Below are 15,214 nucleotides of genomic sequence, written 5' to 3' on the forward strand. Positions count from 1 at the left end.
GGATATCATCAAAGTGTAGGACAGCTTGTGAACTGCATCAAATGTGAACTCAAAATGTGTGCACATATGAGGCACAAATGGACTCCAGCAATAAAAATAGCTCCCTAGTGCCATATGAGTTAGTATGTCACAAGAGCATTAATCAATAGGTTTACTCCAGGAATTATTCTGAGGCTGAAGGGCAATCCAATCATCAGCAGAAGGATGTTGGTGCTGCCAGAAACAAAGCTGCAAACGGCATAGGAATTTGAGAAAATGCAGTCAGTGCTGTATTTGTAATGGATTTACATATCTGTGTAACTGCAAAGTGAATTAATTTTATTCCCACTGCTTAAAATACAAGGAAATCTGGGAAGATAATATTTTCCACTGATGGTGATAATAAATGTGATCTGTATTAAGCAGTTAAAAATATTTGAGCCAAAATTCTGTAAAAATTGACAAGTAATGTATGGGCAGTTTTTCCTGAAAACTGGCAAGAAAGTGAGCTCAAGGAGTGTTGATGGAAATCTGCATGTTTATCTATGCTTCTAATGCTGTTGGAAAAAGCCAAGAGGCTTTATACTGGCTTATGCAAAAATATGTAAAATGATGAAACCCTACAGGAAACTGAAATTATTTCCCCACCACCTTTATGTTGCTCAACGCAGCTGCTGTGCCACCCACCTCATTACTGGGGCCAAGGGGCACTGCTGCTTTGTCACCCCCGGGTTCCTCTGTGCCAGGGCAGAGCCAGGGGGGCTCTGGTTGCCTCTGCTCTGCACTGCCAGCTCCTGGCACCTGGGAATACCTCCTCAAGGGCTCTCTGAATGCTTTTGAGTCGGGACACAGAGATATTTCTTCCAGACTCCTGTGGGAAATTTTGGTATGTCCAAAACAAGGTATTTTTCTCTCGTTGTTTGAGAGGGGAAGCTTTCAAAACCTTGTGTGTACTTATGTAGATATATAAACAAAAGTATCTCTTAATATATATATATATTTAGAGCTATACGCATCTGTAAAACAAAGATATCTCTGACCATACATATTTAAAGATGAGACTGAGGCCAAATCTACCTTTTAAGCCCCAGATTGCCCTTGTCCCTTTGCAGTCAGCAGACGGGCAGCAGAGCCAGCTGCACAGATAAGAGCCAGTCCCCCTTCGGCAGGGTGATTAAACCCTCCTGATCTGAACTCCCACCTACTCCAAGCACTTCTGCTCCAGATCTGAGCCTGGTGGCACAGGCCAGTTTGTAGCACCAGTGCAGATAGCTGAACCATTCCAGCAATCACAGCTGAGCCCTGGAAAATGGAAGGGGTGAGTCACATGAAGGAGATGAAAGCCAACACTAAGTGCTGTGATTACTCTATCAAAACGAGTGCTATAAACACGCAGTTAAAAAAAAATACCCCTAGCTAAACAATGCCATCAGGTGACATTAACTGGTGACACTTTCTAATCTGGGATTCTGAACTAGCTGCTTTGTGTAAGCTTTGCTTTGCTTCGCTTTGCAGCAAATGGGAGCAGAGGAATAGCTGCACTCGCCACGCTGGGCCCACTGAGGTTCAGAGCCCAAAAGAGGGTGGTTTTGGGACCTTGATGGGCTCGTTGCTGTGCTGCTTGGGACGGTAGCTTGAAACTTTTTAGTGCATTTCTGCACACACACTGCATGCCCATGGCTTGACCCATGCTGTGGCTATAACAGGCAAAGCTACACTTGGGCAAATTCAGGGGCCTGCCACGGTTTGGGTCAGCACCCGTGGCTCGCACAGTTGCAGCCACTACACAGCCAAAAAGCCCAGTTACTGCAGTGCTTTGATGGGTGGAGGAAAGCCACTCCTTTGCTGTGGTGGCTGCACTTGCAGCTGCTGTGTGGCTCTCCTGGCAGCTTCTGCAGCTGGAGCCCTCCTCTGCAGGAAAAGCCTCTGTTCGTAACCAGAGACACCGGCTGTTCCTTTCAAAGAGCTCCAGAAGATGAAAGGAGAGGTTTTTCTCACACCACTGACTCTCTTCATGAGACCAGGAGAGTTAAACCCTAAAAAGCCCTTTTAAATGTCAGGATGATGTAAGGTACCTGTGTCCCACCCTTCGTGGGTGCTCTTGGCTCCACTGTCCTTGACCCCAGTAATTTCAGTACTATTTGTTTTGAGTAATTTTGGTTTTGCTGCTGCATGTCCCTGTGAATAAGAAACAATGTTTCTATTGGCAGCAGTCAGTTCTCCATCCACCCATGTCTCCTCCTCAAGTATGATAAAAGTGCAGAACAGACTCTCAGTCTCTGACCTTTCCAATGAGTGTGCACTTTGTCACCCAAGAGGACCGAGAGCGTCATTCCATCCCTTGACTGTTTATGTGTCCATGCCAATGGCAGAAGGCACAAGCTTTGTGTCTAGGCTTTGAAGGTACCCCAGGATCTGGATTTGGAGGTTTGGTTGATGCCACTTGTAAATCCAGCTCCAACTTCTGTAACTTGAGAGCTGACTGTGTGAAGTCACTGGGAGCTCTGCCATGCTTGTTTGGGCATGACAGCTTCACACTCATAATTTCCTGGGTTTGAGATTCAGTGTTTCTATCCCAACCAACTTTAAGTTGGGAGAAGCGGATTATTAATAAGGTTAGCTCTCCAGGGCTTGGTGTTTTTTCTTTGCATGTTGCCATTTCTGGGAACTCCGCACTGCAAAGCTTTGGACCAAAGGTCTTCTCAGGTTTTAAAAAGCTAGAAGGGTTCCTGCAAGTCTGTGGGAGGCATCTTTCTGGCATCCTCATGTGCTTGGCTGCAGTCTTCAAGACTCCAGGGAAATGAGTGAGAATCCAGCCTTCTGCATGCAGTGTCAGAATGCCTGCTAGCTTTAAAGTTAAGAGGTTTTTAAATGGCTAAAATGTTTTCTGCTTAAGAAGAATGAATCTCCCAAGAAGTACATCTGCTGCAAATGAGAGGACTGCACTTCCCATAAGCTTCTACAATGTTTGATGGAAGCTCCCTGCTAGGTCTGTAAGCACACCCTATCAAGTTCTGAGTTACAGAAAATATCTCTGAGTTCAGATTTCAAGACCATTTGTTCACTATAATTTGTTTACGCTTCACTGAAATGTTGGATTGCTAAATTCATAACATCTGCTGACGCCACTGACTGCAAAAGGTAGAAGCTGTCACTTACTAAGACTGTGAATAGACATGTTGGGAATAGACATGTTACTCAAAACAAATAGACTTTTTGGGATGCCTAGTTTATTATTCTTTAGTACTGCTAAACCGACATGGTTTTTATCTTGCAACATTCCTAGAACCAAAATCAGGACCAGCCCTTGCATCCCCCTCACTCCACCATGGCCTAGAAAGGGAAGTGTAGTGCTACTGTTCATAGGGGAGCACAGCTCTGTGCACTAAAGGGGACTAAATGTCCTTCTGGGACTGGGTGTCTGCCCCATGGCATCTTCAATTCCAAGCTCTGGTTTCCTTTTCCTAGATGGGATACTCCCACTCCATGCTGGAGTAGCTGCTTCTTGGTGCATGACTGTAGCAAGATAATTATCTTGTATTGTGAGATTCTTGCTTGGGCTGTGCCCTGAACATAAATTATTATTGTTCCAGAACACAAAAGTATGTATGAAGTTTATACCTACACAGTGTATATAAAAAGTATATGTACCTGACCAGAAAAGTACTGATGCTGTTTGCAAGGGAAGTGTAGTGAGGCTGGAGGGATTGCTTTGTTGTTGTATGCTTACCTGGGTCTTGTTTCCTTTTTTTTCCTCCCCTTAAGAAAGGCAATTAGAGCCTACACTAGAGAAAAGAACCCTCTGAACTTCTTGTCAGGGTCACATAGTGGTTACATGATAAAAAAGGAATGTGTATCCTTGAGCAGACTGTGACTTGCTTGACCTGATGAAATGTTAGGGCCTGTGATCCCATGGGAATTAGACAAATTCTGAAGTGGGGTTTGGACTTCTTCCTATGCATCCGCATTACTTTGGTCAGATGCTCCCTTCACGTGCTGTTGCTTCGATGTGATCCTGCACAAATCCCTAAATTTCTCCAGTTCTTCAATCTTCTGCTCAGGGAAATACAGAAGATGTTCATTTACTCCTGCCTGGCAGGGTTGACGTGTGGCTGGTTTGTACGGTGTGGTGTGATGCCCTGATGAAGACTATCATGTAAACTCTGATAGTGCAGCATGCCCACACTGAAAAGCATACAGACTGGAGAGTTAGACATACTTTCTTCTCACTTGCAGAGAAGACAAGTCTTTCAACATGTTTTGTTTTCAAATTTTGATCTTTAACCTTGATACTTATGATGGTTGGAAAAGGGAGAGGGTTGGCAAGTGTCTTTCTGGTAGAGATTAACCAGACCAAGAGCAGTGGAGCAGCTGGGGGGGATCCCAGCTCTTTCCTGCACAGCACACCTAACCCAAGAGTAAAGCCTGTGTCATGTCAACAAGAAAAGATTTGCCTCCACTTGGCAACAAGTCTGTAACACTAAATTTGCTTTCTTGCTGTTCTTTCTCTCAGTACTGCTGGTATTTTCTTCGCCTTCCCATGACAGCTCTCTTCTCCAGGCACAAGGGGGGTGACCACTGTGTTCTCTTAACCAACTGGAGATGAGGAAGTGATGCTAAAAGTTCATCCTTTAACAGCACTTAAGAATCTTTCTTTACCCCCTGGTGAGAGGGGAGAAAATGATGTGGAGACATGTTGGGGTTTTGTTTTGACCTTGATTTGCCAAGGTGTAGAAACTACATGAAGCAGCCCAGGGTTTTAGTATCATTTGTTCTGTCCTCTGGTTTCGTCATTTTGGAAATGTAAACAATGCACAGAGTATCTTGTTGCAACATCTTCCAATAAGAGCAGCATAAAATCGCCCTGGCTACGTGACTCTCTTAGATCCCTGCTGCCCGTAATATTCCTTCTGATGAAGTAATTCAAAAGTATATGTCCAAATCGAGAGGTTCTTCATCTCTCCCGATGCCATAGTGGCATCTACCGTAGAAAAGACTAACCCTTGGCCCCCTTTCTGCAGTGGTCACCTGCACTCCTGCAGCTGGAATGTCAGCACAGTATTTTGAAAGCAGCTGATACCTTTGTAACACTGGGGGAAGGGCTGCTCTGCTCCTTGGCTTGCCCCAGGATAGAGGCAGGGTGCACAGGCAGGGTCCATCCCTCCCGAGCTGGCTCCTGGATGTGCAGAGGAATGCTCCCCAGGCACGTTGTGAATTATTCACACCTACATCCCCCAAAGGCTCTTTTTTGGTGAGGTTTTGCATGTGTCTGAGCAATTTCCTGGGCAAAGCCCTTCAACTGTAAATCTGGTATGTTTGCTTTGTACCAGCAGTGCTACAGTCATAAACAAGTGACAGGTCTCACAATTAATGCCATCACATGACTGTCCTCCTTCAGTCTAAAATAAGTAATTCCACGGTCTTGTGAGGGCGACTATGAGGAAAGATATTCTGAAATACTAAGTACTTGAGGGGATTAGCAAAAAATGCAAACGTTTGTCTTTCAGGTTAATAGCCCGTGTGGATGCTGTCATTCTGCCCCTGGGAACCTGTGGGTTGGCATCAACGCTGTCTCTGAGCATGTTGAGAGAAGTTAAAGTATTATTAATATGGGCCACATTCCATGGATGTGCAGCTCCGAGGTGCTGAGGACACCCTTGTTAAAATCTTGGCAGATCATCACAAGCATCTTCAGTGCTTTTGGCCTGAGGGAGGTGTTCCTTTATGAGCTGCATTAGTCAGGAAAAAAAAGGGGAAGGTTTCAAAACAAAACCAAAGTTCAAACTTGGGAAAAAAAAACCCAAAACTTTTTAAACTAGGATATTATTCTGGGGCATGTAGTTGCAGGCATGTGCAGAGGCACAGTGAGTGTTGAGGAAGGTGTAAGGTTTGCTGAGAAGGGAGTTCTCGAGCTTCCTGCATGGTTGACAAGTACTGACTCCTCTGTTAAAGACCTGCTCTCTGCCAGGAAGTTTTCCAGCTGAAGTGGACATGTTCCTACCACTGAGATGAAACAGCTTACTGAACTTCAATGAACTTGCAGAAAGTATCTGAAATTTTTTTGCTCTAAAAACCTTTTCACCATGCAAGTAAATGGAATGCGTAGGACTTACGACTAATGGTGAGAAACTTCAGAGCAAAATGAGGGCATCACACAGTCAAAAGTCACAAGTCTGTTCCTTAGCACCTGGCCTGCCCAGAAGGCTGCTCAGGGGGCATCCTCTTTCCTCTTTGGTTGCAGCTGCATGAGGAACCTGCTGAGAAGTGTTCATGTAACGGGTACCAGTGCTGCCTACGCTTCAGTGGGGAGCCTCAGAGGCTGGGTGAACACAACAGGAGCAGCGTCCTATGCAGTCCTACCCTGCCAGTCCCCCTCCTGCCAGCACAGGTTAAACATTCATACAGGTGGATGTTAATCCTCTGGAAAGAGAACAGGCAGGACAGCAATTTAAAAACATTGTCCTGTTACACTAAAACTTTATCTCTATTGTGTATTTGTTTTGAGCAAGAGTGATAGAGGCTGGTTTAAATAAGAGCGTGCTTTAAGTTCCTCTGCGCTTTGTAATAAGTGTTTTCAGCCCCTGCTCTCGTGTACAGAAAGAGAAGTCCAAATAAAATGTAATTATAGCATGGAGTTAGCTTTTCTCCCCACTTCAAAGCTTGGAATCTGGTTGTTTTTACAGTTTGTAAAAACTCATGACGTTGTCAGGCTTGGTGAAGCAATAGCCACTTCAGTGTAGCTGAGGACCTTCATTCCCCACTCTTTTCTTCAGAGGAGGGAATTCCTGACTCCTGTCAGGACTGTAAAGGCTCAAGTGGTCCCTAGAGTGGCCACCAGTTCAGGCAGGGCTGAAGTTTGAATATTGCTGCAGGTTTTATGCCAAAACTTCCCCGTGGTGCCTGGGACAGCAGCTGAACCCGTGGCTCTGCTCTGTGTTGGTGACAGCCCTGCTTCAAGCAGGAGGCTGGGCTCAGTGACACCCACTGGACCTGTGTTTTGTGGTAGCTCATGGAGGTGACTCTGAGGTCCAGCAAAATGCAAAGCCAAGCAGGCAGGGTGCAGAAACAGAAGGAATAATTACAACAGCATCAGGCCACGGAGGGGTGCTGAGGGGTGGCACTTGGGTTGACGTGCCTGTACAAATGCTGGGGTTTGCCTGCTTCCGCCATGTTAAGCTGGAAGTGAAAAAGATGTAATGCTCCATCTCAAGAGATATCCAGCCTCCTTGAAATATTTATAGCAGTTAAAGTTTCTCTGTTCAGAACAAGCCAAAAATATTGGTGTGCTTTGGAAGAGTGCATCCCTATTCATATTTAAAAAAATGCCTACCTCATAAATGACCTTCTGCAGGCTGCTAGGAAGTGCCAGACAAGGTCCTTTATACATTTGTCTAAATTACATATTATATATATGTAATAGAAATGCATTGCTGATGTTGTATCTGCCATCTGACTTTGAAAAAACTCAGCACAAACAGAGGAGAAAATGTTTCCTATTTTAAATCTCTTTGATTACTCGCCTGTGAACAGTTATGAATCCAGTTGGCCTGCTGTAAATCTGGGAGGGATTCTTTGGACAAAGTACCTAGTGTATTTTGTACTGTTATAGCTGAAAACAAGACATCTTTTAAATTATCCACTTTGAAAAGATGTCCGCTGGCTAAATTCAGCAAAATTTTACATGCATGTTGGGAGGTGTTAAGAGTGGCCTGAAAACATTATTTGCTCTCAAGAGAAAACTTTCATCAGGGTAAAGGGAAATTATTTGGGATTTATATTGAACTGTTAGTTATTTCTGGAGGGCAGATAAAGTGGGGAAAAATCAATTCTGCCCCACAGCCTATATTGGTGAGTAGGGGTTGATCATGCTCAGCTCACTGCACAGAAAAGGGGAACTACAGAACAAGGGCTCCCCTGTTCTCTCTGATGCATTTGCAGGGGAACTTGGTGATTCACCACGTGAAGTCTGAAAAGCTTGGTCATCACCCCCATTCTCTTCCCTGGGCCTCCAGATGGATATAATGCTGTGCTCCCAACCATTGTCCAGCACCCCCCAAACATCGTGGGCCTGGGGGAAGGTAGGAGCTCCCCTGCATAGGAAGCAGTGCCACATTTGCAGCTTTCCAGCCTGCTGGAGCAGTTGGTGGCAGCACAAGGGTGTCCCCAGCAGCTGTGCTGGGCTGCAAGCCACCACTTTGGCAGGGCAGGAAGCCACAGCTCAGCCAAGCCCAGCAGAGGGGAAGATCCAGCCCAGGGGAGGGAGGATGATGGTGCGCTGGGGTAGCAGGAGGGGATGTGCAAGGAGCAGTTGTCCAACCAAGGCAGTGTCCCACAGGAAACCTAGGGCACACTCAAAGTGGATTTGCTCAGCCTCTGCCACAGGCAGGCCCAGGGACCTCGCTGTGTCCCCTGGGACCCTGCTGAGACAGTGGAACGGATATTCAGGGCTATGCTGGAGCAGAGCTAAGCCCAACAACACACAGCTGTTTGACCATCGTAGAAAGTCTAACTACGGAGAGGAATTTTTCCTTGTTGATTTATATGATTTTCTTTGGAGAGTGATGGTCCTTTGGGCTCTCTGCTTTTTCACTCATCTGTTTAAAAAGCCCCATTTTGGGACATCCCAATTCTTTCAGCCAAGAAAAGCTGGATTCTGCTCCTGGCTTGCTCAGAAATGGTTGCTCAAGAGCAAAATGAAGCATTCCTGTCAGGAATTGGATGCACAACATGCAGTGTGCTCCTGGGGTCAGAGGAATAGGTCTCAGGCTCGCAGAGAAATCCTCCTCATGGCAGTGCATTACGTCAGTGCAGAAAGGGCCCATCCAACTCTGCATTCCGACAGCAAACACAGCAGCCAGGTGATATGTCCAGAAACAGGCGAGCTTAATAAACTTCCTGCTCAGCTTGAGGACAGAATAAATAGTTCCATGGTGTCTGCTGAACAAAGCCAAATTGCACACCTCTCTGTGCTGCAGACGTGCTCTGGTTAAGGGACTGTCAACATTTTCCATCTGGATGGATGATTTAGCTGCCTTCCCTCACATCAGGGCGTTTGACTTACCCAGTGCTGCCACAAGACTCTGTTTTGACGGAATATAATTTTCATCCACTGGCTATGTCATCCTTGGGCTTGAAAAAGGAGTTTTAAGCAGCATTAGAGTAGAAAGATAATGAATATTTAAACACATAATTTTGCAAATCCCTGGAGAATAAGCTTTGAGATGGACACACACGGAGTCTGGAGATGGTAAACATTCTCCCCTCCTTGCCTTTAGTTTTAAAAGGATCCATGGGATTGAGCTATTACTCATTAGAGTCTGCCCCCCCCAGCTTTCCGTTCCACACGGGATGCGCAGTGTTTGCATAGAAAGCAAACTTATTGCACTGCGTAATAAGATTTGAATGCAAACATTTTAACTAACATTATCTGTTCAGAGGCATTGTCTAAACAACAGTTAACCTTTCTGTGCCAAAGCTGAATGAAACTTTGAAACTGGAGGTTGGGTTTTTCGTTCTGCTGACCAGTGCCATGGATTGATGTGCTGTTGATACAACCGCTTTCTCAGGTTTCATGTATGGAAGTCTGTGATGGAGCAGTAACTTCATTAATTTGGCCCATACTGATTCAGTTGAATGCTAATATTTTGACCTTATTCCCTAGGAAATGTTCTTCCTGCTGCACAGACTTGGAAAGCGTGGCCATCCCTGCATTGTGAGCCACATTTATGACAAGCTTTCAGAAAGATAATATTTCACACGTAAATACATGAGTGTTGGTTGTTAACACTTTCTGTATGACCAGAAAAAGGTATGAGTCCTCACTGCTCTGTAGCTTTTGAGTATTTCTTTGTATTTTCCAGCACCCTGAGCTGTACAGTTCTGCCTGCCCTGTAACCCAGGAGGAACAAGGATGTGAGTTCTGTGTGCAGCTGACCTCACCTGGGCTTGACACGGTCATGAACCTCGCACCCCAGCACAGAGGATAAAGATACAGAGGTAGTTACAAAAAAAAAACCCTTAAATGCAAAGGTGTTTAAGCAAACAGCTCCTTTAATGGCTTTGTGTGTCTAAAGCCCCGTGGTGGATCCAGCAGGCTCTGTTACATAGGAGTGTGGAGAAGCTGAACATTGGTTACGTGTTGACTGACCCACATAGTCTAACTCAGTGGTCACTGAGGTGGAGTCTGCCTGGTTATCTCGAGGAGGAGGAAGAAACTGGGCTAGGAATTATGTTTTGTGAAAATACAATACAAATTCCTAACCCAGTTTTCAGCTGGGAGAACATGTTATTGTTGAACAATTGATACCACTTCATGGAAGCTTATTTTCTGCGCCTTAAGGGAAATTCAATTAAGTGAACTCCTATTTTAGAACACTGCTCTTTCCTGTCACTGATGAAGCAATAACAGTTGCAGAACATGGGATTTTCTGGGAGTGTTGGTTGTTTGCTCTCATTTATATTAATTTTTCAGCCTCTCTTTGAATCTTATCTATAATACCCTCTGAGAGAGCCCCCTAGAGACCTAACTGGTTTCACTGGTGACTCCAGGCTGCTGTATGCTTGCTGCCACAAGGCACGGAGAAACACGTCCCACAGCTGCGGGAGGTAGTGCTAGAGGTGCTGTGGCCCCAGTGAATAGCCATGACAGCAGCTGAGGTTTGTGGTATACTCTACCCATAGGCTCTTGCTGACATCCAGAGGAGCCTGTTCCTCCACATAGTGAACTGCTTCTGTCACTAACCAGCCCAGAAACCTAAATGTTCACAAGTGGTGCAAGTCCATTGTGTAGTTTCTGCCTTTCCATGCTCATCACAGCTCGGCAAATGCAGAGATTTGAATCTCACATGACAAGAAGTGACAGAATTGGGGATTAATTCTCTGTGAAATAATTTTGGTGATGGGATGCTGCCAGGACGCTTGACTGTGCATTCCTTGGACACCCCAGATTCCCACAAACTCTGAGGAGAGGACTGTGTGGGCAAGGAATGCAGCATGAACTTGTAATCTTTTCAGAGAGAGATATCTTAGCACCTTAGTGGGATGCTCTCTAGAGCCAGCTGTGCCAAAAGGTGACCCTTCTAGGACTGGGACCATTTATAGAACGCTGGGTTATAGTGCAGGGCACATTTTTATGAACTCCTATAAAAGGCTAAATACCAGGTTAATTAGGCTTGACAGTGCTGACAGAGTCTTAATTAAATCATTTTTAACAATATCAGTCTTGCATAACTCTATTTCTATCAAAATCATCAGAAATTATGATATTTTCGTTGGTCCTTGTAAGAGATGAAGGTCTGACAGCTTGTTCCCATTTCCAGTACTGCTGGTTCATTAATTTGTCCATAATTCTGAGCTTTCTACTCCATTCCCATCTCTCTCTGGTTATCTGTTTTGCTTGCTTAGCCCTGACATTTTGGCTTATTCCCTACCATGCTGGATTGTGCCTTTCCTGTAACCCTTCTGTCCCTCCATCCAAACACAGAGGTACAAACGTGCAGTCCATCAGCAAGGATGGATCTTGCAAAACACCACCCACCAAGAGCTTAGATCTGGTGTATCTGGTGTTCAGCACCTGTTTTGGGGGGATTTTTGTTGGAGACTGAGTCCCTGGGCAGAACTCATTTAAGCACAGTGGAAATCCAGCCTAAGCCAGGGATGCTGGCAATCCATGTGACTCCTGGGTGCTGATTAATTGCTGGGTCTGTAAGAGTTAAAGGGAATGCAATGCCTGGTCTTGCTGCCAGAGTCTCCTGCCTGTCTGCCTGGAAAAGGGGGGCCACTCCATGCCAGCCTTTGAGTCATGCCATGAGCACAAGCCAGGGCAAAGCCCTCTGCTTGCCACACAAATCCTGGTAGCATCCCACTTCTTTCCCCTTTTCAATACCTGTGTTTCCAGGCACACTGAGACAGCTCTCACACAGAGACACCTCTTTCCAAAACAGGAAACGTTTTGGAACCTCAGCCTGCTGGGCTCCTAGCCAGGGGACCACAACAGTGGACGCCTGTTGTCCCCTCCTGTCACCAGAAGCTGGGGAGCCCCCGTTTTTTCTCAGGGGGGAGCAGGCAGCACAAGTCTGGGTTCGTCTGGCCTTATGCTACCCGTGGGTCACCTCAGGAACAGGAAATTCCCAGCTGCTCCCCAGGACAGCCCAAATCGGAAATGGTGCAAGGGGAACTTAACCTGGACATGATAGCTGGGATCTGGCCTGAAAGCTTCTCTTCAACTCGAGAAACAGTTTGCTGTCTCTATCTAAAGGTTTTTGTCTGTCTCTGCTTAAAAGCTTTAAATAATGTCACAAAACCACTCACACATCCCACACTGCAAAGCAGATAAGCAGTGAGAGGAACTGAGAGTCTTTAATAAGCTGGAACACAACCAAAAAAGACTTAAAGCCTGTGATCAACTTGGTAGCACACAGGAGCCACCAGAGGGTGATCACAAGGATTGACTCAAGGTCTGCTCCCTCTTCTGCTTTCTTGTACATCCTTGATCTCCAAGTTAATCATTCTCTGACGACTTAGGCTTGATCAAGCCTTCAGCTCTCTTTGTTGCCATTTCAGGGAACATGTGGATCAAGTTCTCAGGATCTTGAAAGAGCCACCATGTCCTGAAATCCCATTTCTTAGGCTGCAGTTCATCTTGTCTGTTCTCCATTACTGCCCTCTTGCCCTCTTGCTTTGTGTTGGTAGTCAGCCCTTGTGATGTAGAATGCAAATGAAGAGGTTTTGTGGGAGACTACCAGGAGATTGTAATCTTCTTCTCTTATCTCTCATTCCAGACATATCCTGAAATGACTCGTTCTTTCTTCTCTTTTTATTTCACAATATAAGCATTTTGCAGAGGAGGTGACATCTTTCAGTGCTTTAGTATTTCATCTCCCTATGTCTTCACATTTTTTTCCACTTTCTCATCTGCATGTTACCAACTTAATTATGCTGCACAATGACTTTAAAAAGGCAAACTCTAACAAAGGCTAACGAGGATGTTTCTTGGCAGCTGGTCACTGTTTTGCCTTGGGCTCATAACTTCGCTTGCCACTCTCCACTGGGCACTGAAGCTGTTCTTGTGTTTAAAGATAATTGCTCCGAGCAAGATTATATCATATTTTCTGTCTATGCTTTCAGGAGGGTTTAATGCTGTATAATCTGCCCATTATAACCACATCTCCAGACAATAGAGGCTGCAGAATAGAGTGTGATAAAGTGTTAGCAAATCTTGGTCGTGCTCATTCCTTGTCATTATATTTAGGTTCTAATGGTTTAAGAGCACACAGAAATTTAAAAAATGGGGCTCAAATTAATGGCTGCAGATGTACCCAGTTTTCTTCGCCCACAGCCAAAGATGATATGGACTTTAGGTGAGGTGCATGATATTTTTCTGCATCTGTCTGTCAAAGCAGCATAAGCTTAAGTAAGATCTTGCTATCTAATGATGCATATTGACTAATCACATTGTTGTGACTGAACCAACCTTCAGTAAAGGCACTGGAGAACAGCTGCAGCAGCTACCATCTTCTCTTCTCTGGGGAATTCCAGGTAAATTTGTGCAGCCCAATGTGTCCTGTCTTTTTATGACCCATTTTCCACAAGAAGTACCATGATGCTCACTTCTTTTGTAACAGAGCAATTTCTCATCATTTACTTTTCTTCTCTGAGCATAGTTGGTAGCTGAAGTAGCCAAATTCCATTCAAGGCTGAGCAGAAATGACTTTGCCTCAGTTTCCTATATCTTGCTAGAGATATAACCAATCTTTAAAAACTTGGGAAGTTGTGTTTCTTGAGAGACCAGTTCCTTTAAATTCCTGCACATATATTTAATTTCTGAGCATCACGTGTCAGTTAAGTCCTGAAAACGTGGTGAAGACACATTATTTCCACATGGGTCAGAACCATCTTTTGCAAGACTAGAAAGAATCTGATCTTGTCTCAAATTGTACTCCTGGTTCCTAGAAATACTCTTGCTAGGAGATAAGGAATATGATGTAACCATGGATGTCCACTGGGTATTCTGGATTGAATGAAATCCTCCTTGTCTACCATGAGAGTGGTCATAGAATAAAATTTCCAGATGGGCTAATCATAACACAAACATTTACTGAGGCTTCAAGATGGGACATTTGGGAGAACAACTATGGAGCAAAATGCTAAAAAGAAAAGGTGCACTCATCCTAAGTGGGACAGCTTTTACCCCGGAGTGGCCAGGGGAAGTGCTGTCTTCTTTTGGCCAGCATTAATTAATGGCAGGAATTCCCAGCCAGTCCACTCTTGGACTTGAAGGTGAGCTCATGAAGGCACTTACTGGGGATGAGGAGGGGTCTCTTGGGGAGCCTTGTCCCTGGAGAAGGGCACTGTGGAAATCTCTGGTGCTTGGGTGAGGCTTTACAATGATATTCCCTGTTTGTCTTCATTAATGTTTAAATTTATCGTGTGGAGAGCAGAGCCGACCTTGAGTTTGCTCTATGTGCCATCTACAGGTACCGGGATGAGAGAGGCTTCTCCTCCTGCTAAAACCATCCTCTTGCTTTGTGTTTAATGTAAACAGTGTGTTTAGAAATGTATTGTCTGTGGCAGACCTGACATCACAACCAAATTCTTTAAAATAAAATGTTTAGTGGGAATCTTGTGTCAGCTGCCTAGCGCTGAAATGTATGGAATGGAAGTAAGCAAACCTTTTCTTAATTAAAAAAATGAAAATGGATTCTGAACTTTATCTAAGGGTCACTTTGGGATGATTTTTAGACAGAAAAAATCTTGGCTTTCTGGCAGGACAGCTGTGAGGGAGTGTTCTATTCATTAGACCACAATTTGTCCAAGAAAATACGTTCCAAGTCCTAATCAATTTAGATGAAAACTTGCTGGACAGGGTTCAAGCAGGCTAGTTATGGAGTCTTAAAAAGCCAAACCCACATGTCTCAATGGGCAAGAGGCAAGATAATCTTAGCTTACAATGGAATGTTTAAATTCATACAGCTAAGACACTGACATAGGCACAAAGGTTGGTTCTTTTGTGCTGGGTTTTTTTAACCAGAAACATGTGAAGAATTGGAATTTTTAAAGAGAGGGAATATCCCTTTAAGATATAATCACTCATGGTGAATGGACTGTGGCCAGATCCATCCTTGCTTTAGTATCTATAGAAAGATTTTTGGAAAAGACCAGCTTCCAAAGCACTAGAAACGGAGGTGTGCCTCCAAACAAAGGTCCTCGGCGTCACAGGCTCTTGTAGAGTTTTATA

The 15,214-nt window shown here is 44.7% G+C and overlaps 1 long non-coding RNA gene across 3 annotated transcripts in view; it reads left to right on the plus strand.

The window, feature by feature from the left end:
• LOC121669447 overlaps nucleotides 1-15,214 on the plus strand; it is a 62,243-nt gene that overhangs the window by 18,556 nt on the left and 28,473 nt on the right. For all 3 annotated transcript variants that reach the window (XR_006017772.1, XR_006017771.1, XR_006017773.1), the window contains one exon: nucleotides 9,840-9,975. This is a non-coding gene — a long non-coding RNA (uncharacterized LOC121669447). The remainder of the gene's footprint in view (nucleotides 1-9,839; nucleotides 9,976-15,214) is intronic.

The sequence above is a fragment of the Corvus kubaryi genome, unplaced genomic scaffold (assembly GCF_017639235.1).
Source record: "Corvus kubaryi isolate FWS band 111438036 unplaced genomic scaffold, C.kubaryi_AGA036_p1.0 37392, whole genome shotgun sequence".
In the NCBI taxonomy this organism is placed as follows: domain Eukaryota; kingdom Metazoa; phylum Chordata; class Aves; order Passeriformes; family Corvidae; genus Corvus; species Corvus kubaryi.